At 39.1% G+C, this 27,764-nt stretch overlaps 1 protein-coding gene and 2 pseudogenes across 2 annotated transcripts in view; all 3 read right to left on the bottom strand.

Moving 5' to 3' along the window:
- Positions 1–27,764, bottom strand: part of NELL1 (neural EGFL like 1) — a 761,225-nt gene that overhangs the window by 256,364 nt on the left and 477,097 nt on the right. The gene's annotated exons all lie outside the window — the stretch shown is intronic.
- Positions 78–3,017, bottom strand: LOC109453097 (isocitrate dehydrogenase [NAD] subunit gamma, mitochondrial pseudogene; annotated as a pseudogene).
- LOC109453129 (large ribosomal subunit protein eL31 pseudogene) lies at positions 12,030–12,427 on the bottom strand (annotated as a pseudogene).

The following is a 27,764-nucleotide window of genomic DNA, read 5'->3' as shown; positions in this document are numbered from 1 at the left end:
TCTGAGTGGGTAGACTAAGGCAAAGAGTGGGTCAGAAAGGACTTTGGGGGATAGCTAGGCTCCAAAGTACTGACCTTTTAATTGGTAGCACTGATGTGGCTTATGATATCATTAATGGCATCCACTGTGGTACCCTGGCCTCCAACGTCTGGAGTATGAACATCTCTGTTCTCCAAAGATGTCAAGACTGCAGTATGAATGGTGATGGCATAGCAGTGGAGCTTGAGGTAATCCAGCATGATACAACTCGCCAGCAGCGTGGCAGTCGGTTGACCATATTCTTATTGGCTATATCCCTGCCTGATGGCTTTGCAGCTGTTTCAAACATTGCATATGTGGGGCCATAGCAGGCACAAGGCACAATGCCTGGTCTTGCAACCAACACTGTGCAGACACTGTTGACAATGTTGCCATAAAGATTGGGCATCACCATGACGTCAAACTGTTGGGGTTGGGATACCAGCTGCATGGTGGCGTTATCCACAACCATGTCTTCCAAGGTGATCTGAGGATAGCGGGACGCCACCTCCCGACAGCACTGCAGGAAGAGACCATCTCCCAGTTTCATGATGCTGGCTCTGTGCACAGCCGTCACTTTCCTGCACCCCATCCGCTGGGCCAGCTGGAAGGCATGTTCAGCAACACACAAAGATCTGTCCTCAGTAATGATCTTCAGGCTCTCCATCACTCCTGTCACACTCTCGTATTCCAGGTTGCTGTATTCACCCTCTGTGTTTTCCCGGATAGCCAGGGTACTGTGCCGGGTCCTCACACCTGGCAGACTCTTAAAGTGGATAACATTAGCGTAGAGATCCAGCGTGGTGTGAAACAGGCTGTTGAGGGATCTGTGGGATGGTGGCAGGTTGTGGTTCATTTCAATGTGGCCATTCATGGCCACACGGTTTCGACGAATGGACATGATGGCACTGTGAAAGTCCTCCTTGCCAGCAGCGGAGCTAGTTTGCACCACCTCAAAGCCCACAGGCACACAGGCGCATCTGAACACAGTCTAGACCTGCAGCATAAGCTCAGGCCCAATGCCATCCCCGGGAATCATAGACACTGTGTGCCGTCCGCCATACTTGGCTGATGGAGGGACACTGTACTTGAGCGAGAAACTCCTCAGTGAGATCTCATGGCCAGGTAAAATCTCCCAAAAATGGCTGAAAATAGTAGATCAGAACATGGCCTTCACAAAGCATCTGGCAGTTTCCGTGCCATGATCATTAAGGGGAGATTAATTTCTGTAAAAACATACATTTACTCTTGCTCTTGCTTTGAACTGGCTTCTTTGGTAGAACTCTAAATTCATAATTCTTGCCTAAGTCACAATTGTCTCTCCTTCCTGGTGTTCTATTTCGGACATTCTGCTGCAGTGTGATAGAGTGACAGCTAGTCAAGAGGAGAGGTGACGTGTTATATAATAGAAAATACATTTTAGAATCGGATAATAGCTTATTAGGCACATTCAATGCGCTACGCTTTGTACGATACACTTTTTAAAAACAACATTTTACATTTTAGAGTGGTTTTAGGTTCAGAGCAAAATTGAATGGCATGTACGAGATTTGCCACATATCGCCTGCCCCGACAACAGCACAGCCTCCTCCAATTCTCAAAATCCTGCACAGGAGCGGCACGTTTGTTACAAGTGATGAACCTACATTTACACACCATTATCATCAGAAGTTCATAGTTTACATTGGGGTTTCCTCTTGGTATTGTACATTCTGAGTTTCGACAAATTCTAATGACATGTATCCATCATTTTAGTATACAGAGTAGTTTCATAGCACTGAAAACCCTCTTTGCTTTCTATGCATCCCTCACTGTCCCCTAACTCCTGGGAATCACTGATCATTTTAGTGTCTCCATAGTTTTACATTTCCCAGAATGTCATCTAATTTGAATCACATACCACTGCAGCCTTTTCAGATAGGCTTCTTTGACTTGGTACCATGTAGTTAAGTTTCCTCCATGTCTTTTCATGGCTTGATAGCTCATTTCTTTTTATCACTGAATAATATTCCATTGTCTGGATGTGCCACAGTTTATCCCTTCACCTACTGAAGGACATCTTGGTTGTTTCCAAGTTGGGGCTGCTATAAACATCTATGTGCAGGGTTTGTGTGGACATAAGTTTTCAACTAATTGGGTAAATAACAAGGAACACAACTGCTGGATCCTATGGTAAAGTATATTTAGTTCTGTTAGAAATTGCTAATCTATCTATACCATAAAAGTGTCTGTGTCATTTTACATTCCCACCATAATCAATGAGAATTCCTGTTGTTTCATATCCTTGGCAGTATTCGGCATTGTTAGTGTTCTGGATTTTGTCTATTCTAATCGGCATGTAGTGGTAGCTCACTGTTATGTTATTTGCCTCTCCCTAATGACATATGATGTGGAGCATCTTTTCATATGCTTACTTACCATCTGTATATGTCCTCTGATGCAGTGTCTGTTAAGGTATTTGACCCATCTTTTAATTTAGTTGTTTTCTTGTTCTTGAATTTTAAGTGTTCTTTGTATATTTTGGATAACTCCTTTACCAGATGTGCTTTTACAGATAATTTTGCCCAATCTGTGGCTTGCCTTCTCATTCTCTTGAAGAAGTGCAGAAAAGTCTAGCTTATTACTTATTTGTTTCATGGATCCTGCCTTTGGTGTTGTATCTAAAAAGTCATTGCCATAACCAAAGTCATCTAGATTTTTCTCCCATGCTTTCTTCTAGGAGTTTTATAATGTTGCATCTTACACATAAAGTCTGTGATCCATTTTGCCTCAATTTTTGTGGGACGTTTAAGGTCTGCGTCTAGGTCTGGTTTTTTTTTGGGTTTTTTTTGGTTTTTTTTTCATATGGATATCCAATTATTCCATCACCATTTGTTGAAAAGTCTGTTGTGTTGCTTTTGTTCCTTTGCCAAAGATCAGTTTACAATTTATGTGGGTCTGTTTCTGGGCTCTCTGTTCTCTTACATTGATTTACTCATCTGTTCTTCTGCTAATACCATGCTGTCTTGATTAATGTAGCTGTATAGTGAGTCTTGAAGTTGAGTACTGTCAATCTTCCAGCTTCGCTCTTCTTCAAATTGCGTTGGCTATCCTTATTCTGGGTTTTTTGCCTCGCCATATAAACTCTGGATTCAGTTCATCGATATACACAGAATAACTTGCTGGGATTCTGATTAAGTTTTTATTCAATCTATAGATCAAGTTGGGAAGAACTAATATCTTGACAATATTAAGTCTTCCTGTCCATGAAGACAGAAGGTCTCTCAATTTATTTACTTCTTCCTGGATTTCATTCATCAGAGTTTTGTAATTTTTTCCTCATATAGATTTTATAAATATTTTGTTTGATTTATACCTAAGTATCTCATTATGAGGGGTGCTAATATAAATTATATTGTGATTTAATTTCAAATTCTACTATCCATTGCTGGCATATAGAAAAGCAATGGACTTTTGCATATTAACCTTGCATCCTGAAATCTTGCTGTAATCATTCATTAGTTCCTGGAGTTTTTGGTTTTTTGTTTGTTTGTTTTAAAATGATTCTTTCAGATTTTCTACATAGACCATCTTGTTATCTGCAAACAAAAACAGTTTTATTTCTTCCTTCTCAATCTATATACCTTTTAGTTTCCTTCTCTTGTCTTATTGCATTAACCCAAAATTCCAGTATGATATTGAAAAGAAGTGTTAAGAGGTGACATCCTTGACTTCATCCTGATCTTAGTGGGAAAGCTTTGTGTTTCCATCATGAAGTACAATGTTAGCTGTAGGTTATTTGTAGGTTTTCGTTTTGTGTTTTTTTTTCAAGTTGATGAAGTTCCCCTCTATTTCTAGTTTACTGAGAGCTTCTATTATGAATGGGCGTTGGATTCTGTCAAGTGAAGTGGTTTTCTGCATTTATGGATATAATCATGCAATTTTCCATTTTTAACCTGTTAAAGTGATAGATTACATGAATTGATTTTCAAATGTTGAACCAGACTGGCATACCTGGGATAAATCTCACTTGACTGTGATGTATAATTCTCTATAAACATTATTGAATTCAATTTGACAATATTTCGTTAAGGATTTTTGCATCTATGCTCATGAGAAATTTTAGCCTGTAGTTTTCTTTACTTATAATTTATTTGTCTGGTTTTGTTAATAGGGTAATAAATGCTGGTCTCATAAAACGAATTACAAAGTATTCCCTGTGGTTCTATTCTCCGAAATATATTACAGAGAATTGGTATAATTTTTTCCTTAAATGTTTTGTAGAGTTCATCAGTGAACCCATCTGTGCCGGATGATTTCTGTTTTGAAAGACTATTAGTTATTGATTTAATTTTTAAAATATATACAGGCATACCACAGAGATATTAAGGCTTTGGTTATAGACTATTGCAATAAAGTAAGTTGTAATCATTTTGCTGTTCTTGTCTTCAATTTGTAAAAAAACACATCTGTGAAGCACAATAAAGTGAAACACAACAAAACGATGCCTGTATAAGGCTATTTAGACTGTTTCTTCTTATATGAGTTTTGGCAAATTGTGTTTTTCAAGGAATTGGTCCATTTCACCTAGGTTATCAAATTCAAAATTGTGGGCATAATATTGTTCATAGTATTCTTTTATTATCCTTTTAATGTCCATAGGATCTATAGTGATGCCCCCTCTTTCATTTCTGATATTAATAATTTGTGTTATTTCTTTTTTTTTTTTTTTTTTTTTTAGTTAGCCTGACTCAGGCTTATATAGAAAAAAAGAAGAAGAAGAAGAAGCTTTTGGTTTTGTTGATTTTCTCTATTGATTTTATGTTTTAAATTTTATTAATTTCTTCCCATATTTTTAACATTATTTTCTTCTGTTAACTTTGGATTTAATTAATTCTTCTTTTTCTATTTTCCTAAGGTGGAAGCTTAGCTTATTGATTTTAGATCTTTGTTCCTTTCCACTGCTTTCACAGCTTTCCACAATTTTTGATAAGTTGTATTTTCATTTTCATTTCGTTCAAAATATTTATTAATTTCTCTTGAGATTTCTTCTTTGACCCATGTATTATTTAGAAGTGTGTTGCTTAATTTCCACATTTATTTGGGGACTTTCCAGCTTTCTTTCTGTCATTGGTTTCTAGTTTAATTCCATTGTGGTCAGAAAGCAGACGTTTTATGATTTCAATTATTTTGAATCTGGTAAGGGATACTTTATGGCCCAGAATGTGGTCTGTATTGGTGAATGTTCCATGTGTGTTTGAGAAGAATGTGTATTCTGCTATGGTTGGGTGAAGTAATCTATAGATGTGAAATATATCCAGTTGATTGATGGTATTGTTGAATCCAAATATGCCCTTAGTGAATGAGTTTCTGCCTGCCGGAGTTTGTTCCTTTGTATTGTTGTTAAATTTCTAAGAAACTGTTAAACACTTTTCCAAACTGGTTGTACCATTTTATACCCCTACCAGCAATGTACGAGAATTAGAGCTTCTTCACATCCTCACCAACCCTTGGCACTGTATTTTTATTTTCAGCCATTTGAATGGGCTGTGGTAGTATCTCACTGTGTTTTGAATTTGCATTTCCCTTTTCACTATGATGTGGAGTGTTTTTTAATATATTCTCCCAGCTCAGAGCTAAGAGCATTGATAACTCATATTTCTAGAAATCAACCAGTCAACACTGGAAAACTGGCAACTTCTCTGCTTCCCAAAGCCATCCCAGCTATGCCGTTTAATTGAAAATTAAGTATATCATCAGCCACAATCCTACTCTAACTTTCAGGCACCAATACCTCCGATGCAGGTTATTGGTTGTTGGGGGAGGTAGGTGACTTATTTATAAAGACTTTCAAAGACTGTTAAAATCCAAGAAGCTGAAGTAGCAGACTTAATAATGGCTACCATTGTAGAATACTCACCCCAACTAAGGTGCTGTGCTGGATATTTTACACACATCATCGTAACCCACCAAGTAGGCACTACAGTCCCCATTTTAAAAATGAAGAAATTGGCTATCACAGATCCTACAAATTCATATTATTGTGAATGAACAGAGAATGGCAACAGGTGAGGTAAGCATCTTTAGGGGTACTAGGGGCCTAGGCCAGGTCTTTTCTAACTTGATCAACCTAGGATTTCATTGACATGCAGATTCTCATTCAGTAGTTCTGTTGAGGGTGGGGTGCAGATTCTGTGTGTCTAAGGAGCTCCCTAGTAATACAGGTTCCACTGGTCCCCTTACCACACTTTCAATATCAAGGGCCAGTCTTCACCTCCACACAAAGTCCAATCAGGTCAGAGCCAGCACTTGGTGTGCTTGGAGGCCTGCTGGGAGCAAAGAAAGGAAGCAGTGCTGCTCCCTCCTCCTAAAAACTGATAAAAATGACTATCGAGTAGGAGCCAGCTGGGTACCCGCTTGTCACTTAATATGTCAAATAAGATAGATAATAGTTGTCTGCCACCAGTGCCAGAGGATAGAGCAGATGATAATGCCAGGATAGAACACTGGGAGAAAAATGACCCAGACCTAGCTACACAATTTTGTTTCTACCAATGGGCCACCCTTACGTAAGCATGTACTCCAGTCCGCTTCCTACCACTGGAAAGGAGATCCATCTTTCAAAAGTATGAGTGAAGAAGAAAGAAAGCCCTGAGATGGGGATCATAAACTGGACGCTGTTTAAGACTTTAATAGCCAGATTGCCCTACAAACATCCCTGGACAATGGAAAGACCTTAACCTCAACAGAACATGGAAAGATACGTGCTATGCAGTTATAAGAATAACAAGAGTGCCATAGTTTCACATATTTGAGGAATAAGCATTCAACCAAGTCTATTGTAAGTGTGTGTGATGTTGAGACAGTGAAAAGGGCTTACGTAAGGGAAAGATATAATCCAACATGCATTTAAAAAAATGATCCTTTGAGAGGATAATCTGGAGGATACACAGGAAGGTGACTAGCCTGGTGGAAAGTAGGCAAATGATAGGCTACCACTGTGCTTCTCAAAACGTGATTCCCAGAACAGCCGCATCAGGACCACTAGGAACTGGTTAAAAATGCAACTTCTTGGAACTCTCCCTAGAATTATTGAATCTGAAAGTCTGGAGTTGGGGGCCGACAAACTGCGTTTTAGTGATTCTGACGCATTCTGACATTTGAGAACCACTGGGCTATGAAGCGGTCCCAGTGGAAAATGATGAGCGGTTGTGCTAAAATGAAGGCCGTGAGGAAGACGAGAAATATTTTCAGAGATATTTACGGATAAACAAGACTGGGCTATTCACCTGGGAGACTTTGCATAGTATTCTTATTTTTAACACATTGGGTGAATGATGGTGCCATTGATAAAAATGTACAACACTGAAGAACAATTTGGGTGGGGAATGGGATAGAAAATTAGTTCAGTTTCAAATACAATGTGTTTTAAGGAGCCTATTAGAACATCCACATGAAGATGCCCAGTGGATGACTTACTAAATGAGTCTGCACCTCCAGAGGAAGGATTGTGGGTGATGATAGAGATTAAGAAGACATCCAGATATGGGAGTTAACCACACAGGGGTACATAAAATAGCCTCGGGCAGAGGTTTTCAACTTTTCTTCTGCTATGACAGATGATGAATGGCATTCATACAAGACATACTCCCAAGAGTATACTCAGATTGTAACAAAGACAAAACACACACAAATATGAACAAAAGTGGTGAATTAAATAGAGCCAAGAGTTCCCAAACTGTTTGTTTTTATAGGTCTTATTTACAAAAGCAGTTTACTGGCAAATGATTAGCAAAATCATTTATTTAATGACCCAGAAACATCATTTTTTGAGGAAAAAATACGGGGTATGCCAAAAAAAATGTATACATATGACTAGTATTCATCTTTTGTTATTGGTATATATTTATATTGAGTATTACAATTTTAATACAGTGTTTTTCTTTCTTAAAATGTCTATACATTTTGGGAGGCACCCTCTGTATGTATGGTTAATCTAATATAAAAACTATATAAAGCTATATTCTAAAGATTAAATTCAGATCTTTGCAGGTAATATAAAAAATTAAGCACGAACTAATAAAGATAAAGAAAAATAACTCATATTGTATGGTTAAAAAGTATTGCATATCATAGCTATATTTAGTCATAATGGTAACATAAATAGTATTATTACCCATGTCATTTGGATGACCACATTGCCTTTGATTTGGAAATTGTAACTAGAGTCTCATTCTCATTTCTAGGCTATAAAAATGCACGCACATGCCTTCTTCTTCTCTCTTCCTTATTAAAAACGTATCTGTGGGTAAAATCAAAGAAATAAACACAAGTATAAATCCACAATTTACAAATTATAATATTTAAAATTGCTGTAACTATCAATGACACATCAATAACCATAGTCCATGGATATATTCAGCAAATATAAAATAGGCTGTGAATTCTGCGCAATTCACTACCAGCTAACTCTGATTCCACTTTTCCTCAAAGAAGCAAGGACACACTATTAAAATGCAAATGAGTGACTGTGCCATTCTTGTCATGGTAACTTTGAGATGAGTGTAATTATTTTAAAAACTAAATCATTCATAAGTGCTTAGAGCTTAATGTTTATGAATAAGTGAGTGGCTTTGACCTGTCATGACAGATCATAACAGAGCAATGTGTCATGACTCTAAGGTCAAGAAGTACTAGGCTAGGAAGATGCTTGTGGAGAAAGCACAGAAACATGATGCTGCATCTGGGGATCAGCATCATGTGAACTCTGTGAGGAGGAGGGTTAGAAAAGCGATCTGTGCAGTCGGAGGAGAATAAAGAGACAATGTCCTAGAAGCCAAGAGAAGTGAAACACTCAGGAAATAAGTGGTTAGCAGTGTCAATAGCTTGTTAGAGGTTAAATGAAATTAGAAGTGGCAATGATGGGGTCACTGTCAATCTCCAAGGGGCTGTGGACATTTGTGACTGAGAGCCTGGGCACCAGAGCCAACTGTGTGCCATGTATGACCTCTGCAACCTTTGCAAGTTTCATGGTGTCTTTTAGAACTAATATTCAAGTGGGAGCATACAGCAGAAAATGATAGATAGATAGATAGATAGATAGATAGATAGATAGATAGATAGATAAACAGATAAGCAAGCAACTCATAACCTTTTAATATCAGAAAGAAGAAACAGTACGAAACAATGTAAAACCTGCTGTTTTCAAGGAGCTTACCTTCTAGGTAGCATTAAACTAAATGTATCTGGGTAGAAAGTGAATGGGCAGTGGATGCCAAGTGGTTCCTAAGTGACCCGGCTGGCACGTGCAGAGGATAGATTTACTGCGTACCTGGGCTACGACAGTCAAGGAAGGGCTTCAGTCAGATCTTAAAGAAGGGCAAGCACAGAGAGAAGCAGAGGATTTCTGAGATGGAGGCAAAACTGAAAGGTCTATAAGGTACACTAAGCTTCTGTTCAGCTGAAAGGAAGGGTTTATTTAAGAAAATTGTGGCAGACAAACGGGGAAAGTAAATTGGGGTCAGAGGGCAGAGAACCAAGAATGGCAAAGTAAGAAAATTTATGATACCCTGAAGGCAATAAAGAAACATTAAAGTTTTGAAATAAAAATACAAGGTTTTGAAATACTATACTACTTTAAAAAGGAAAATGTGCATTTAAAAAAAAAGAGATACAGTAAATTTTCAATGTCCAAGACGACTTTATACTAAATCTTTGCATTAATGAAAGCAAAAATTTTAAAACATCATCTCTCTCCCTCTCTCCTACTCTCTCTCTCTAAGAAAACTCCTGAAATCCGTTTCATGTTGTTCTACAGAAACAACTAACTATGTACATTGTTTTACCAATACTTTTCCTAAAATGATCAACATACAGAGATTTAATTTATTCCATTTTCTCTATTGCACAACTACTATAATTTCTCCCTTCTTTCCATCACTATTTAATAACCACAGAAGAGCTGACAGATGAAAGTAATCCGGAAATGTCCTCCTTATTTTCTTATTTTCCAAAAGAGAATAGACTTTATACAATGCCAAGTCCAGTGTAGAAGCCTTGTTAGAGGAAGAGCTACGCTTATTTTGATACTAAGAAGAACTTTCTGGACATAGTTTTCATTTACTAAAGGAACATCATCCCCACCCAGCCCCTGGACAAAGGTTATCAACATGGGGGTGGGGAGTTCACATACTCATGCATTCTTTTATGGTTTTTGTCTGAAACGGTGGAGTTTATCGTCTAGTCACAAAATTGATGCTTAAGCAGCAACATTAGCCTTTGCTAACAAGAAGACAGGCAAACACTCGAGATGCCAGACAACTTAGAAACAGCTTACCTTTTATCCTCCCTTCTAACTAAACTTTACAACCACATGAACAACTCTATTAAATGCTTTTCTACATAGAGTGTAATAAATAATACTGAACGTCCACTGTAATTTAAACGAGAAAAAAAAGAAAAAAATATTTTTTTAAAAAAACAGAGGGGAAAAAATACTTTTCTATTACTCCCTGCAACCTTGACTATGTCACTGTAAATTCTCTCTCCCTATCTGGGAAGACGGTTCTTCCAAGAACTATTCTCAGTGTGATTATATTATTTTTCTTCAACTATTCTATATTTTAGAGGCTTTCCTCTTAACCAGGATATGGGAAGATAATCTCTCAGTGCTAATAATGATTGGATGAGTGAGTCAATTAAGCGCTCTGTGTCTGCTATCTCAGTTTTTAGTTCAACTCACACACACACACATTCCACAACTGTTGACATCAGCTCAGGCAACTATATACTGTGAGTTTTCCCAAAAGTTCCCAACTTCAATTTGCCCAAAATCATAGTCCCTGTAACACACACTCCACATTTGTTAAACCGGTATGATCCAATTTCTACCGTAAGGTTCTTATAATAATTACAGAATCTGGACATTAGAAAGGGCTTTCTGAAGCCAGCTATTTTTATCCCTGGTCCATATAACAAAGTAAATGTAATTATACAAACCGGGGAAAAAAAAAAATGTTCTCAGCGGGATTCCCTCCATGCTCCCTATCCCCTCCCTGCAAATGCTCTCTCTTCATTCAGGATGAAAAACAGCCTCTGCTGGGCACCACATCCAAGGCTGTGTTAAGTCACACTTTATCTTAATTCTAAAAATGCAACTATGAGATAGCTGTCATTCTCATCAATGTGTAAGTAAGGAAACTAATATACCAAGAGGATTAAGAACTCCTCCTAAGTCAGTAGAAGCTTCACACTGGGATCTCTTCCTCCTAAGCTGGTGCTTTTTCTCCTGCATTGTGCTGCGTTTCTTCTGTGCTTTTATACGTCTGCATGTGTTCCCCCCCCTCCCTCTCCTATCCCTGAGAACAAAAAGAAGAGTCTCACACAAAAACCAAATCCCCATGGTAGGCTACCAGGCATTTGACAGATAAACTGGAATTATACAAAACTGAAAATATCCATAAACAAATTTCCAAATAAAGATGGTTGGTTAAATGCAGGCACTTGAAACCCGATTAAATTATTGGGGTGGGGGGGGGTTGTAACTTTATTCGACAAACAGTACTTAGTTCTCATCCACATTAACTGTAGATTTTTTTTTTTTTAGTTAAAGTTTAGTGGGGTGACAATTGTTAGTAAAGTTACATAGGTTTCAGGTGTACAATTCTGTATTACATCATCTACAAATCCCATTCTATGTTCACCACCCAGAGTCAGTTCTCCTTCCATCACCATATAGTTGATCCCTTTTACCCTCATCTACCACCTCCATCCAAGTGTCCTTTGATAGATGAATGGATAAAGAAGTTGGGGTATATATATACACAATGGAATACTACTCTGCCATAAGATGAAATAGTACCATTTGCGACAATATGGATGGAGCTTGAGAATATTATGCTAAGCAAAATAAGTCAGACAGAAAAGGTAGAGCACTGTATGATTTCACTGATATGCGGTATATAAAACTGAAAACAACAAAGAAACAAAACAAACAAATGAAGAAACAAAAACTCATAGACACAGACAATAGTTTAGTGGTTACCAGAGGGTAAGGGGGGAGGGGGTGATAAGTGTAGATTTTTGAAAGTGGCAACAGGTACCAGTACATAGGTAACCAATGCATAGAGCTTATTTGGTGACTCTTCAGCCTCATAACATTTTCTGGACAACTCCACCTAAATACGATGTGGGACATTTCTTACTCCTTTGGCCCAGACAGCTTTGTTGAGTCTGGTGTCCATGCGCATATCTGGGGTTCCCATCTTCTTCATGGCAAATTTCTGGATCTCTGAGTGCCTGAGGGGCTCACTTCTTGAAACCCATTCCATGTATGCGAATGTGAATGTTGACAGTGTATTCTCTGGTTACTATTACCTTGTTGATGGCAGAATGGTCATTCTTCTTCACCACTCTTCTTTGAAGGAACCATTCTGCCAGGCCCAAGTTGGAAAGGGAGAGCACGATGTATTGTGCGAAATCCCATTAAATCATACTGAAGTTTTGTTTGTTTGTTTAAAAACAAAAAACAAAACAAAACAAAAAAAACCCCTGTATCACTACCAGGACGATGAACATGACAGAGGAGACAACAAAACTGGAAACTGGAAAGCAAATGAAGGAGTGATGACTGAATCTTCAGATAAGAAAAAGCTTAATCCCAAACAGTCAGAGGGAAAAGTTTAAAAGACAATTTGTTTTGCACCACAGAACCCAAAAGGCCCAGGAAAGAGCAGCACCAGTTACCTCTGAGAGTCGCAGGTAAAGGTGGGTTGAAGGTCTCTGTAAGGTAGACACCCAGATCCTCTGCCCAGTTACATGACTGCCCTTCTACCAAGCTAAGAGGAGGTGGGACATTTATGGTGTACGCTGGGAAATGCCATGCACAGTTGAGTGCTTATTCCGTATTGAATTCAGGGGAAATAAGTTTATATAGCAAACAGAATGCTGAAAAAAATGAGTTTAGATTCCCTGGGAAGGAGTTTTGAACAGTATTTTCTTAAAAAAACCAACAAACTAAAAATGTTTAAAGCTATTGACAATCAAGCATTTCCAAAGAGAATGGCCCAGATCACCGTATAATGGATTCCACTGTCAACCATCACATCCCCATTTGTACAGAACTTTTGATTAGTAATTTTATTGTCCACCTCTTAAGTGCGCGTGAAGAGCCAGGGTCAGACATTTGAGGGAAGCTTCTAATATAAAAGACAGAAGCCAACACAAATTAATAGCAACAATGAGGAGGATACAGGAACTCCATTAAGAGAAGAACATTTCAGATAAACTATCACTAATGTCCTAAGAGAAAAAGGACACTGCATTCATGAAATAAAAACAATATGCCATGAAACTGCATAAAAAGAGAAAAAGTGGTCTTAAAGTATAAAAGAGCAACAATAAAAAGCTCAATAAAAGAGTTGGAAAATAAAGTAGAAGAAATCCCCAAATAGTAGGTGAAAATGATAAATACATGGAAATAGGAGAGAAAATAAAAAAACTGGAGAACTAGGAATTCCAACATCAGAATAACAGGGGTGCCAGAAAGAGAAAAAGGAGACAAAAGTAGTGAGGATGAGAAAGTATGGGACGTAATTCAAGAACATTTACAAACTTAAAAAATTATGAATATCTAGATTCAAAAGGTTCACTGAATGCCCAGCAGAATGAAGGAAAACTATACTCATGTCACCATGAAATTTAGAACCATGGGTTTAAAAACAAAGGATAAAAAGTCAGAAAGATTTTGGACTTCTCAAATTCCATATCGGAACTTAGATGAGAATGAAACTATGCCTCTAAAATTCTACGAAAAATGATTTACAACCGAAAAACACAATGCCTTTTTAAATTATTAATCAAAGATGAAGATAAAATTATTTCCTGGACATGTACCTTTTGTTTACTATGTGTGAGATAGTTTTCTAAGCAATTTTAAATACCTCATTCAATAAAAGATAGTTTTCAGAGAAGCAAGGTCTCAAAAACATTTTTCCCACATCCTCTTTGTCATGTAATTAATGGATACTGGGCTCCATCAAACCAGAGCAGTAAACCAAGAAAGAGCATGCAAGATATACAGGAACAGGGTCTGTTACCCTAGGAAGAGGTAAAATGAATCCCTAAAATCATGGTGAACAGATATTCCCAGGACATGGGCTATGCAGTGAGCCTGGAAATCAACCAACTTTTGGGAGAGATTTGTTCAAAAACATGAAACGGTTAATGTCTTTGAGGGTATTTATACAACTGGTGAAAGTTTAGGGATAAGTTATGGTCAATCCATAGTAAAGTGAGCAATAAGATGATAAACTAGATTATTATTGGCAGGAAACAAATAGTTGTGCAAGAAAGGAAATCAAATATATCCAATAATTCATTTATCAACTATACACATCACATCATCATGATAACATAAATACAGAATACTGATTTAACAAAAAGATGTGTGGATAACTGTGTGAAAGATAGCCAAATCCCCATGTTATGTGGTGAGAAGCCAATAAAAAAAGGCCAAAATTGAGAATATGAAGAAGTAGCATAAAAACTTGCCATTTAGAGATAGATATGAACAAAAACACCCAACAAATCTGTTAAAAGCATGAAAGCAGTTGCCTCTAGGAATGGGAAATGGGGAAAGTTTTCCATGAGATTAATCTTTTTTAAAAAACCTTCTAGAATTATTTACCTTTTTAAACTACATGTATGTATAGATTTTATAGAAATACAAATTAATTTTTTAATGTTCAAAATTGATTTTTCTTTTATGCAGCAAAGTATAAGGGTTAAAAGTCAGCAGATGGCTTGGGTTCTAATCCTGGCTCTTTCATTTATAACTATTTGACGATGGGAAAATTGCTTAAAAATCTCTCTCTGCCTGAGTTTACTCTTGTGTAATAATACGAGGGTAATAATACGTTCCTCAAAGTGTCCTGTGAGGATTGAATACGTGCAATTTGAACAGTGCCTACCTAGCTCAATGCACGCTTATGATTACTATTGGTGCAAATGCAATTTGAGGGTATTCTGTATCAGTCTAAAAATAATATAAGAAAACTAAAATAGTATGTCATTTCATTTAATTTCTACTCCAAATGACATATATTGGCCAAAAATTATAATTTGAAAAAATTATAAGAGCCAACGAATATTCTAAATAGTAACAATGTATTAAGCAAATCTTCGATAACAATACAGTTGCTTACTCTGATCACATGAATGTCTATTCAATAAGGTGTAGAAGATTTTTTAATATTATATGCACTTAAGAATATTTCCAGCCCTTAATAGTCTAACCTTCCTCCACTTGACAATTTGAGAAATTGATGGAAAGTATTAATATATGTTTTAGGGGAAAATGAATTAACTTTCATTTACAATTCCTCCCCTACCAGAAAGAAATTATTTTAAAATCTGTTTTCATATTTTGTAAGCACTTCCTACTTTTTTAATATTTTAGGGACAATATGAATATGAATCAAAATTCATCCACCTAGAACATGCTGTGTCAAGAGAGGATTCTCGATAACCCTCGAGACGGAACATCACTGGCCCTCATGGAGATGAGGACTCTGCTGCATGTTGATTAATCGGCGTGCTTACCAGCTAGAAGACAGACAAACCTCCAGCGACTTAAAACACTTCTTTTCACTGAGTTACAAGTCGGAATGGAATGTCAAAGGATGGGAATGTACACACCTAAGCGGTTAAAGAGAGATGACTGTTCAGTATGTTTTTTGTCCCCAACTGCCAGAGACTGTGTTAAACACGAAATATATTAGGAAGCCCTAAGCTTCTAATGAGCCATGTTTGAATATCCATGATGCCAGCACATCAGGCTGGTGTTTCCTCTGACTATGCAAAGGGACACCTAATGAAGACATCCCCACGACACTAACGCAGCCTCATGGACAGTCATCTTTCTGTTTCCTGAGGCAGCCTGCAATACTGCTTGTCAAATCTAATTACCAACAGAAGAACAGAAACCTACCACTTGCCTAGTACCTTGTTAACATGTCCCCAATGAGCCAACATGAAATGAATGCAATGACAGTGTAGTTCACGGGGAAAAACCTGGGAGACAGTGTCTCTGGTTACCTGTCGAGGTCTGAGTGTCAGAAAGAATATTCTGTGATAAAACTAAATAACTATTTTCAGATAAATACATAATGTGCTGGGTTTGCGGAAATTAAATGCAGTCACAGGTGACAGCGCTCGTGTTTTCTGTATACCTGTGGTCTACGTGGGTACCGCTTGATAAAAATATTTTGAAAGATTCTATGTCAGTTCTGAATCTACATATAAAGTGTATGGATATAAGTAAAGTATTAGCTTGTGCGTCTGAAAACTAAGAGCATTTTACTTTTGTTCATCTCATCTGGAAAAATGCTAGTTCCTCATCTGTAACACTAACTCTACCATGGCAGTTAGTCTTGTGTGTCAAGAAAAAAGTTCAGATTTTTTGGGTAGATACCCAGAAGAGGGATTGCTGGGTCATATGGCAATTCTACTAACAATTGTCACCCCAATAAATTTAATAAAATAAAATTTAAAAAAAAAAAAGTTCAGCTCACACTGAAGAAATATTTGTACACTCACTGTTCGTGAGTAGCAAGAGGGGTGGGTAAGGAAGGAAAGAGGGAGGGAGGGAGCGGGGAGGGGGCAATGGGAGACATATCGTAGGCTGCTGGTCTTTCCCCCAGCCACTCCCCTTCACTTCGATAGTGTTTGCCACAAAATGAGAGCATATGAGATGGAAGATGGGAATCTGTGATTGCCTAAATCAGTCTCCATTACTCCTTCACGCCTCTAATAGCATTGGTATTTTACTGAATGGGGTTTTGACATTTAAAGACATAGTAATTTATTTTTGGTTGCCTACAAGGTGGCTCCAAAATCAGCAATACCCTCATCTGGTGATTGATTACAGAAACTGAATCTCTTCCAACTCTGCAGGGAAAATGGGTTGTGTTGGACTCACTGAGTTTAACAGCTGTTCTCCTTGCCATCTTGTCCACCTCAATAAATAGCTCCGTTATTTTCTTTTTTTCCTTTTGGCTCATACCAAAGCCTTGGAATCACCACTCTTGACACTCTATTGTCTCTTACACTCACACCCAATGCATCAACAAAGGCCTTGGGGTCTAACTTCAAATTATTGCCCAGATTCAACCACTGTCAAGTTCTCCGGTGCTACAATTGTAGGCCATCACCATCTCTCACGTGAATCACTGCACTATCCTCCTATCTGCTCTCCCTGCTTCCATTTTTGCCTCCTCTTTGTCTAAAATCTGCACAGCAGCCAGAGTAATCCTTTTAAAAAGACAAATCTAATCACGTTACTACCCTTCTCAGAAAACCCCTAATGACTTCCCTTTATACGTAAAACAAAATCCAAGGCACATACCTACCCAAGACCTGCGAGTCCCTGGTGATGTGTGCCTACATCCGCTGAATGTATCTGCTACCGTTGTGCTTAATCATTTGCTCCAGCCACCCAGGGCTACTTGCAGCGCCTCCAGCATCTCCAGCCTCAGGGATTTCACACTAGCTGTTCCCTCTGTCTGGAGCAGTCTTCTCAGACACCTGCAGGGCTACCCTCCTCACTAGTTCAAGTCTCTCTCAGATACCACCCGATCAGAAAGGCTGTTTATATCAAAAAACAGTCTCCTTATAGCCTTTACTCTGCAGTTTCTTACCCTCCTTTATATTTATTCTTGGCACAGATCACTCATTGAAAATATATTTATATACTTATTTGTCGTATCTCATTCCCCAGCTGTAGGGACTTAATCTGTTTGGTTCCCTGCCATACTCACTGTATCTAGAACAAATTTTGGCACTCAATAAATATCTGTGGACTAAACGAGTGGAGAAACTATGCTGAGCTTGTACATTACAGGAGATTTAAAGGATCTGCAGTAATCTTAATTGTATATAAGTTGCATCTCAGAATTTATTGCCCACAGGTGATTCTACTCAAAGCATACAATCAGGACAACTCTGTTAAATACAACTTAAATAAAAATCTGCTAATCAGAATGAATTGCTTCACTGATATAGGCTAGGTTCCCAAGAGCTAGGCAAGCTAAACCCTGGAAGAGAAATCATTTCTGAGAAAACAAAAAAAATAATGGTCTAGAGAAACTCCTCCCTGGTATTTTGCATCTTCTTTTCTCTGTAAAACACCAGTGTGACCACGTGACTCTTCTGCTCCACAGGGACTGAAGTCCAAACTCCTTAGTAAAGCATTCAGTGTTCCTGGATACTGGCCCAGACTACCCACTGGACCCTTCCTAGAAATTCTCTTCACCTGTTTTTCACTAACCCAGTGACCCAGAATCATCACATTATACTCTGTTCCCCAAAAAGACCATGAACAATTGTACTTCCATGACTTCGCTCATGTTATTGCTCTGCCCGAAATGTCTACGCTACCCCTCATATCCACTCGGCAAACTCCTCCTACTTGTCCCTTGCAATTCAGATACAATGTGACTACTGCTGTAGAGTCTTTCCTGACCCCTATTATACTCAGTCACTTCGACTATCCTTTATAGTGATACCACCTTTAAAGTACATACAATTGTAAAATTATCAAAAGTTTACACACCATACATTCAACACCCTCAAAGGGACATCATCTTACTCATCTCGAATCTCCAAATTCTAGTGTAGTATTTGGTATGTCCTAGATGCTCAATAAATGTTTAAGGGTGTTAAATCGATCATTTTCCCTCTGCTTCAATATGCACAATATAAGAGGTTCTTTGTGCACGACCAGATTTACTTTAGGTTTGAATTTCTCTTACCTCAGGGATATTCTTTTCTTACTCCCCTGACTGCTGGCTGACATTTGATCCCATGATCCTATACTCCTCTGAGTTGTCTACTTCCTAAGCTTGGATCAAATTCCTGCTTCTCTGAATGCTCTTATTGGTAATAATTATGGCTACCATTTTCTGAGCCTCTAGCTCTGCCCATGCCTCATAAACTTTCTCATTTAATATCTACACAGCCCCTGAAGTGATAAAATGAATTTACAAAATGGAGTGTGATTGTGCTGGTTAATCTTGTATGTCAACTTGACTAGACCATGGGGTGCCCAGACATTTGGTCCAACTTTCTTCTGGTGTTTCTGTGAGGGTGTGACTTGGTTGAGATTAACATTTACATTATGAGACTGAGTCAAGCAGATTGCTGTCCATAACGTGGGTGGACCTCACCAGGCTGACCCTCCCCCCACCCTGTGTAAGAGAAATTTCTCCTTCCTGACAGACAGCCTTTACACTGGAACGTTGGCTCTTCCTGACTGATGGCCTTCAAACTGGAACGTCAGTTCTCAGTTCTACAGCAGCTTCCAGCTGTTAGAATCAAACTGGGACATTGGCTCTGCAGATTCTGGATGTGGCCAGCCTCCATAAACACATGAGCCAATTCCTTGTAATAATTCTCTTTCTAACTCTGTGTGTGTGTGTGTGTGTGTGTGTGTGTGTGTGTGTGTGTGTGTGTGTATAGACATATATGTGTATACGAGGTCTGACAATTAAGTTTGCTAACTTGTTGCTAACCTTTTTTGATATCAGAGGGATTATTCATCATGAATTTGTGCCAACTGGACAGTTAACCAAGTTTACTACTTGGAAGTGCTGAAAAGGCTGTGGGAAGAAGTTAAAACGACCTGAACTTTTCGCCAACAATTCACGGCTCTTGCATCACGACAATGCACCAGCTCACACAGCACTGTCTGTGAGGGAGTTTTTAGCCAGTAAACAAATAACTGTGTTGAAATACAGCTGATCTGCCCCCCCCCCCCCAAGATATCTTTCTTTACCCTAAGATAAAGGAAATATTGAAAGAAAGACATTTTGATGACATTCAGGACATCAAGGGTAAAACAGTTCTGATGGCCATTCCAGAAAAAGAGTTCCAAAATTGCCTTGAAGGGTAGACTAGGTGCTAGCATCAGTGCATAGCTTCCCAAGGGGAATACTTCAAAGGTGACTGTAGTGATATTCAGCAATGAGGTATGTAGCACTTTGTCTAGGATTAGTTCTCAAACTTAATTGTCAGATTTCATATATACATGCATTTATGTCTGTAAGTATACATTGTGTTTCTCTGGAGGACTCTAATACAATGCACAAGGACCTTTACCAAGACCACATCACTCATAAGATACAGAAAAAGAAATTCAACAAAGGTCTGTTTCTAAACTCCATGCTTTAACAATCACCATCCATGGGATGTAATAAAAGAACAACTTTCATTTTTGTCGTGACTGAAGAAAGATTTTTCCTTGCCCTTGGATGAAATCTTGGTCTTGGTCAAGTTCCATAACTTTTTTTTCTCACTTTTGATAACAGAAAGTTCTATGAGCAATTATCCAGCTCCAGATATTAATCCAAATGCCAAACTTCCTTCAACTTGTAATCAATGCTGGGGTCTGCTGTGGCTGGGCACTCACAGTGGGAAGAAGGGACACGGTCCTTTCTGTTTCCCCATCTATGTGTCTCCCTCTTCCCCAGGTGGCTGTTTTTTCTCCTTCTAGGATCAGGTTGGGGAGAAGATACTAGGAAAAAAAGACACATCTCAGATGGCAGGTGTAATTGTCACTTAGGGTAGGTATCTCTGGTGGCAGATGTATAATTATGGACTTCCTCATGGATATGTCCCCTCCTACCATTACACTGATGTGGGCCATGACTCTCTTTAAGGAGGCCATTGTGCCCTCAATACTATTTCCCTTTCAATCCAATTATGCTGTTTCATTGCCTCTTCATTGCAACATTTTTAGCAAAACTTAAATGGCTCCAGTACAGCACATTGGTCATGGGGAAACACTCATGCCTCCTCTGACAGCTTTTCAGACGATACTATTACTTCCCATCACAGCAGAAGCTCACTATTACTTCGACTCCAAAACAATTCACCAGTTCATCTTTTCAATAGTCTAGGTTTCCTCGGGTGGGATTTAGATTCCAGTTCATTGTGCTACCAAACTTTAGAAGACACGTATCAGGCTTTCCAAGTGATCTCAGTAAAGGGCTCCCAGGCGTGAAAAGAGGGAAGGTACAGACATAATTGGGGACTTGTAGGACAGATTTCTCTAAAGAATATTCCCCTCAAAATACCTTAACTACACTCATTTGAACTTTCCTATCCTTGAAGTGGGTATGAAGTTCAACAGTCATGAAATTGGCTCAATATATGTACTCAGAAGTGTCCGCTTACTGGGCTGGCATCTCACTTTGAAATCGTGCATTAATTGTATCATGAGGCCATATTGGAACATGAATGTACCTATTTTAACATCTGGTATTGGACACTGTGGGGCCCTCCCCCTATCCACTTGGGACTTACCATTTCTTTACATACCTGCCTGATTTCCAATGGCCAGTATCTACATCTTTGAACCTGAGGGGAAGCTGGCAGAAGGCAAGTGCTGGGAAATTAATTTTCCTAGGCAGCAGCCATCTACCAATTTCTCACCCCCTTGGTGAGATAACCCTGCGGGGCACAGTTTTCCAAACTTTCCCATCAGGATTGAGTTTCTGTTGCCTACACTGGTAACTTGCTTCTCTTAAGTGACACATCCAACACTGGCCCTCTTCCCTTTCCTGTCTGACTTGCCCATTCCCCTTCCTGTGCTTGTCTCTGAAATGAAATGCATAAACTCAAAATCTATTCTCATAGTCTGCTCTAGGGGAACCCAAACTCAGATACTCTAACTCTTACTCACCCCGCTACTTGTAGTTATCTTGACACACCACGTCCACACACAGCCTAGAACAAGAGCCTTTAGGAAAGGGAGTCACAGTTGAGAGCACCAGGCTCCACAGTCTAACAAAGTGAACGCTTGTAGGTCACTGTCTGTTTGATAGCATGACTACCCCGTACTCCAGGAAGTCAGGCTGAGACCTGCTACATATTTCAGGCTGACCAAGCAGTCAAAGCATGGTGATGGCTTTAAGGTATCTGTGAGCTTTCTGATGCCAATGTGAAGAGTTACGTTGCCTTCGGAAAAAAAAAATGCCAATGGTGGTAGATCCAACAGCAGATCTGCCTTCCAGATCTTGTGACCACTGAGGGCAACCCAGTGGGATTTGTTTACTACCTAGCTTCCGAATCACATCAGCACCTCTTCACTTCTGACTGATAACTGCATAGTACAGAAGTAAATCCACTTCATGTAACATTGACGTGTTCAAGTCAAGCCCCGCCAATCTGTGTATCTGTCTCTGGTGTCCAGCAAGAGCTCATATATAATTATATAGAGATTATTCCGTAGAGGTAAAAATTATGTATCATATGGGTATGAAAAGGAGGGACCATGGAAAACTAAATGCCATGAAGATGAATGGGTAGTATTGGACATCCATTCACTGAGGGCTCTTTAAGGGAATCACAGCCTGGTAGGGGAGACAGCTACATAAAGAGAGGATGTAGTGAATATGCTAAGTGTTGGCATGGAGGCAAGAATTGCTGGCAATGGGATCAGAGAGGAAGAAGTTATGTTTGAATACTAAGGGAACTGGGAAGATCCTCAGTGAGACGGCAAAGCCTGAGTGGATTCTTTAAAGATGAGGGAAATTTTCAGTTAAAACTTAGAGAAAATCACAAGCAGAAATTCCAGCAAGTACAAAAGCATGAAAGTAACGAGAGCACAGGTGATTCCCATGCGAAGTGGAGGTGAGAAGGGTCACTGATGAATCTGGACAGGCAGGAACAAGCAAATAAGACCTTTCTAGAAGGAACTGGATTATGTTGTACACTTTATTTTGTTAGCACTTTTGTGAACAAATATAAAAATAGAAAGAATAATGTGCAATCAGAAAACACTCACAGACACAGACAATAGTTTAGTGGTGACCAGAGGGTAAGGGGGGTGGGGGGTGGGAGATGAGGGTAAAGGGGGATCAAATATATGGTGATGGAAGGAGAACTGACTCTGGGTGGTGAGCACACAATGGGATTTATAGATGATGTAATACAGAATTGTACACCTGAAATCTATGTAATTTTACTAACAATTGTCACCCCAATAAATTTAAAAAAAGAAAACACACTAATCAGATTCTTCCAGGGAAGAGGGAGGGAGAGGAGACACAGATTGATTGCTATACAAATGTACGAGAAGCAACTTCTTTGACAACACGTCCGCATTTCCAGTTTCCCAGATATACTGCAGTTGTTTCCTCTCCCCACACCCTGCCCCAGATGTCTGCCTGGATGTAATCTTGTCAAATTGCGTTACAATTCCCCCTCTAAATCTAGTTCATAAAGGCTATTTCATTACAAAACTTTGAGTGTGGTTGCTAGCTCTGTAGCAAATGATCCAAGCAGAAAAGCCTATTTGCCTTACAGTATATCCTGAGGGTTTCGTATGGAGAGTTTCTCTGTTTTTTTAACCACTAAAAGACCGTGGCAATTACTTTCCTGGGAAACAGAAAATCTGAACAGCATAGATGATCAACAAACTTAAGAAACCTGAGGTGTCAGATTTAAAATTTCAGCTTCTGTGGGCAGGTAAGATAAATATAAACCCCTGTTAACCATGATGGGGGAAATGTTGGCACCCAAAATCATTCTTCCAAGACCCATCTACCCACTAAGGGTATTCTTGCTATGCTTTATTAGAGGCCTCAAGACAGTCCACCAGGCTCTTAGTCTCTTGGTTCTTAATGTGTAGACTGCATTTCCTCTGTAAATTAGTTCCCTGTCCAGTGTGTCTGTCATTTCAGATCATGACCATTCCCTCTGCTCCCTTCCATGTCAGAGGAAAGTGAAGTAATGCGCTTCTGGAAAGCAATTCAATGAGTATCTGAAGGCTGTGGGGCTTGCTCAGCTGCTCTCAAGACGTCCCTGAGCTGCAAGCAATTGCATTGCATCCCTCTCCCCACCCCACCCCCCTAAGTGGCCATCTCAGCACAGCTGGGTTCTTTCAGAAATGGCTGTGAAATGTACTGTGAAAAGAAGAGATGGTGAAACGCCACTTCATGGCAAAGAGGAAGCTCACCAACCAGACAGCACAGTTCAGTGTGTTGGTCTTTTCATCAATGCTCACTAGCGTGTCTGCCACCTCGATAGCCAAGGAGTTAACAACAAAGACAAGCCTGGTCTGCGATGGCTGAAAATGGCTGGTGGGCAAAGATGAATACCCAGGCAGTTCAGCAGACTTCAGCAACCTCGGGCATGTACGTGCTCTCTTGCTGTCCAATTTCAAAGCTCCCTTTTCACTTAACTGCTTCCCTTTTTTTTTTTTTTTTTTTTAACTGAGCAAATGCAACTTTAATATTAACTTTACTCAAGATATTTAATTTACACATTTGTTTGCTGGGCAGTGATTTTTTTAAAGCTGTCTACTCATTCATTCTGATGGCACAATTTCCGTAATGTAATTTCTTGGGTAGCAAGGAAATGGCTTTTTTCCATCGTTATATTTTCTTCAGGTACCACTATAAGTGTTTCATTTCAGTCTTGCAATTAGTCTTATATTTAACATATGCTGACTTCACAGAGACACATTTATTATTTTCATTGCCTTATGAAAAGAAATTCTTGGCATAAATCAGTGACCAACAATTCTTAGGCAATTTTCATCGTTGGTAGAGAAGGGGAAGTTCCATATGTTTGCTATGTTCTCTCATGCAATTGGTCCACATTGCTCCTTTCACATGGATGTTTTTCTCTTTTTTTCTCACATCACCCCACTGCGCAAACCTCTGATCTTGTTTATCTCACTAATGTCTGCTCAACCTCATTTGTCAGTTTAACAATAACTTGTTGAAACCTTTCCAGAACTCTCTCCCACACTATGACCAAGGTTTTGTTTTGACCATCACATCCCTGATTTTCACCATGTGAAAAATTTTTGGTTGACCAAGAAGTATAGGGTGAATTATAAGATGAGTACTACCCTTGTGTGTCTAATATGGTACTGTTGTATCCCAGTTGTATGGATGAAATCATTCCTAGCACCTTCTTTACCTCTTAAGAGTGTCACAAGTTGGATGTTATAGTACATGGTTGCCTTTTTTATCAATGCATTGGAAGAAGAGTATATTCTGTCTTCAAAGACTCTGCATTTGACTCTGAGCTCTAGTATGTCTTTGTTGCATAGTCTTGAACAAATTACTTTGCTTCTCTAAACTCATTTTTATCTTTTATAAAGCAGGGTTGAAGATAATATCTCCCTCAAGAGTTATCTGGGAAATCACAGAGTGAACATTACTTTGATAACAGGCAAATTGCCACGTAAATCATAGTTACCACTCCACCACCATAGTTGTAATACATATATAGCAGCCAACAAAAATAGCTCTTAAACAAACTAAAAAGTCCAGGAAGATGTCATGGAATAATGAAATGATTCCCGAGAATTAGAAACCTGGTTTCTCAGCCTCCTTCTGTCAGTAAGAGGCTATAGGCATATCCTTTCCCAGGACATCCTGATCTGTAAATAGGAGAAGTGATCCCCAAGAATGCCTTGGTTGTTCATCAGTGAGGTGCCTCATACCCCTTCTAGATTAACCTTTATCCACAGAGACATTTGATTTACTTAAAATGGTGTCTTTTTTAGAAATTTACTCAAACGTAAATACTTTTGAGTATAGACTTCACCTGTTATGTGTTATATACTCCAAGCTCAGGAATAACTCAGTGAAATTATTGACCAAAGGAAAACGCCAAGAGGCCACAGAATGCAAAGCCAAGTTTAAGTGAGCAATAGATGCCTTCAAAGAGATTAAAATCTAATAGTCAAGACTTTTGTATCATTCTTCCTACCCTCTGACTTACTTGCATTGTTTCCCTTCTTTTGATATCTATACTAAAAGATTGAATACATACAGAAAGAAAAACCTCAAACTGTACATTTTTGTTCAAGGCATGAGAAGGTTCTGTTTGAGCTCCATTTCTGATTAATTCCAAATTGTTAACTTATTACAGAAGAAGGAGTTGACTGCTTTTGACTAACTTTAGTAAAAGATACCAAAATATTCATTTTAAAGTTCAATGTGCTGCCCTTAAAAATATAATATGCCATAACATTTTCAGATGGAAACAGCTTTCTTCAGTTGTATCAGATTTTAAGAAATTTGGTGCATGGTATAGGATGTGTCAGGGACAACTCGGTTGTAAGCCTCTGAGCTGAGCCTCTGGATCCCAAATCGAGCCCTAGCTTTTATTCCATGAATCAACCCTGACCTAAGCAGAAGGCAGAAATACCCCCAGAGCAGTAGTAGGGTAGTAAAGCTGATTGGATTCCACAATCAGCGTTTCTTCCTTGGTCCCTGTTACCAAAGTTCCAGTTATCAACCACTCTTACGTGCCAATGGAAAGAGAATGGACTTTAAGTAAGAAAGACCTGGGTTCGAATCCCAGTTCTGCCATTTCCTAATAGTGTGGCTGCAGGTGGTTACCTAAGCCTCTATTGTCTCCTTTATAAAAAGAATAATGCATGCCTTTGGGGGATTTCAGAATGATCAAATGGAACAGTGTATGTAAACGTCTGGCACAGAGCCTTACATTTAAATATGCCATGTATGTTTATTAATTTTTGTGTCTGTGCGCATTCAATAAACACAGCTCTGTTCATAAACCATATTCTGGCCCTTGCTCCTCTGACAGAATAAAGCTTTCTCCTTGCACTTGCTCCTGAACTTCATCCTCGTGTCTAGAACCTGGCTACCCACAGATAGACCATCTGATCACGGAAACCCTGCTTGGTTCACGGTTTCCCACCCCATCACACTGAGCCTCCCTGCCTTAGTCAGTCCGGATGCTGCAACAATACCACAGACAGGTTGGCTTATACACAACGAAAACGTATTTCTCATAGTTCCAGAGCCTGAGAAGTACTAGGTCAAGGTACCAATAAGGGTTGTCTTCTTCCTGGTTCATAGCCAGTGTCTCCTCCCTGAGTCTTCACATGGTGGAAGGGGCTAAGGATCTCTCTGGAGCCTCCTTACTATGGCACTAAGCCCATTCCTGAGGGCCTCACCCTCATGACTTAAGTACTTCTCCAAAGACTCCACCTCCTAATATGATAAGCTTTGTGATTCAGAATGTCAACATATGAACTTGAGCGGCCAACAACATTCAGACCATAGCAGTCCCTCATACCACTGCCAAAAGTCTGCATAGACTATGGTCATTAATTGTTGATTCTCTTGAAGCCTGGGTTTTGCCACCAGAATGAACACCTCCTGTAGTCTCTTCAACTTCCCTCCTCCCTGGTCATTTGTCCCCAAATATCCCTATCTGGTGGACCCAGCACTGCCCGGTCCCATCACAGTGGTCAACTACTACTCCTGTGGGGTGCTAACAGACTATTAATGATGAAATGTCTCTAATTCTGTGCTAAAGGCTTGGCTAAGGAGGAGGAGCCAGTTAATAATGGACAGAAGATGTATTTACATGCTTGTCTTTTTGTGCTAACAAAGGACAATTAGGAGCTGGCTCTCAGCATCCTCAGTTGTGTGTGTGCGTGATGCTCTATGTAAGCATATGCTGATGATTTTAGGAGAATCTTTATTTGTGTTTGGGGAATAATGATCTCAACCCTTCCTTTTAGTTTAGAAATTCTATGAATAATCTCTGACTACTAAATCCACATCCTGAAACTCCATCATATACTGCCATACAGGTATCTTAAATAATGTATGTATGGTATTTTTTTTAAAGTAGGCTTAGCAAGAATTAAACGGATCTAAGTAATGAGCTTCTTGTTGATGCTTTCATGCTCAATGCCTTAGTGCATCTTTTAA

The sequence above is a fragment of the Rhinolophus sinicus genome, chromosome 14 (assembly GCF_057876585.1).
Source record: "Rhinolophus sinicus isolate RSI-liver-muscle chromosome 14, RSI-T2T, whole genome shotgun sequence".
Classification (NCBI taxonomy): Eukaryota; Metazoa; Chordata; class Mammalia; order Chiroptera; family Rhinolophidae; genus Rhinolophus; species Rhinolophus sinicus.
Note: the sequence above shows the minus strand (reverse complement) of the source record. Positions and strands in the feature narration are given on the sequence as shown.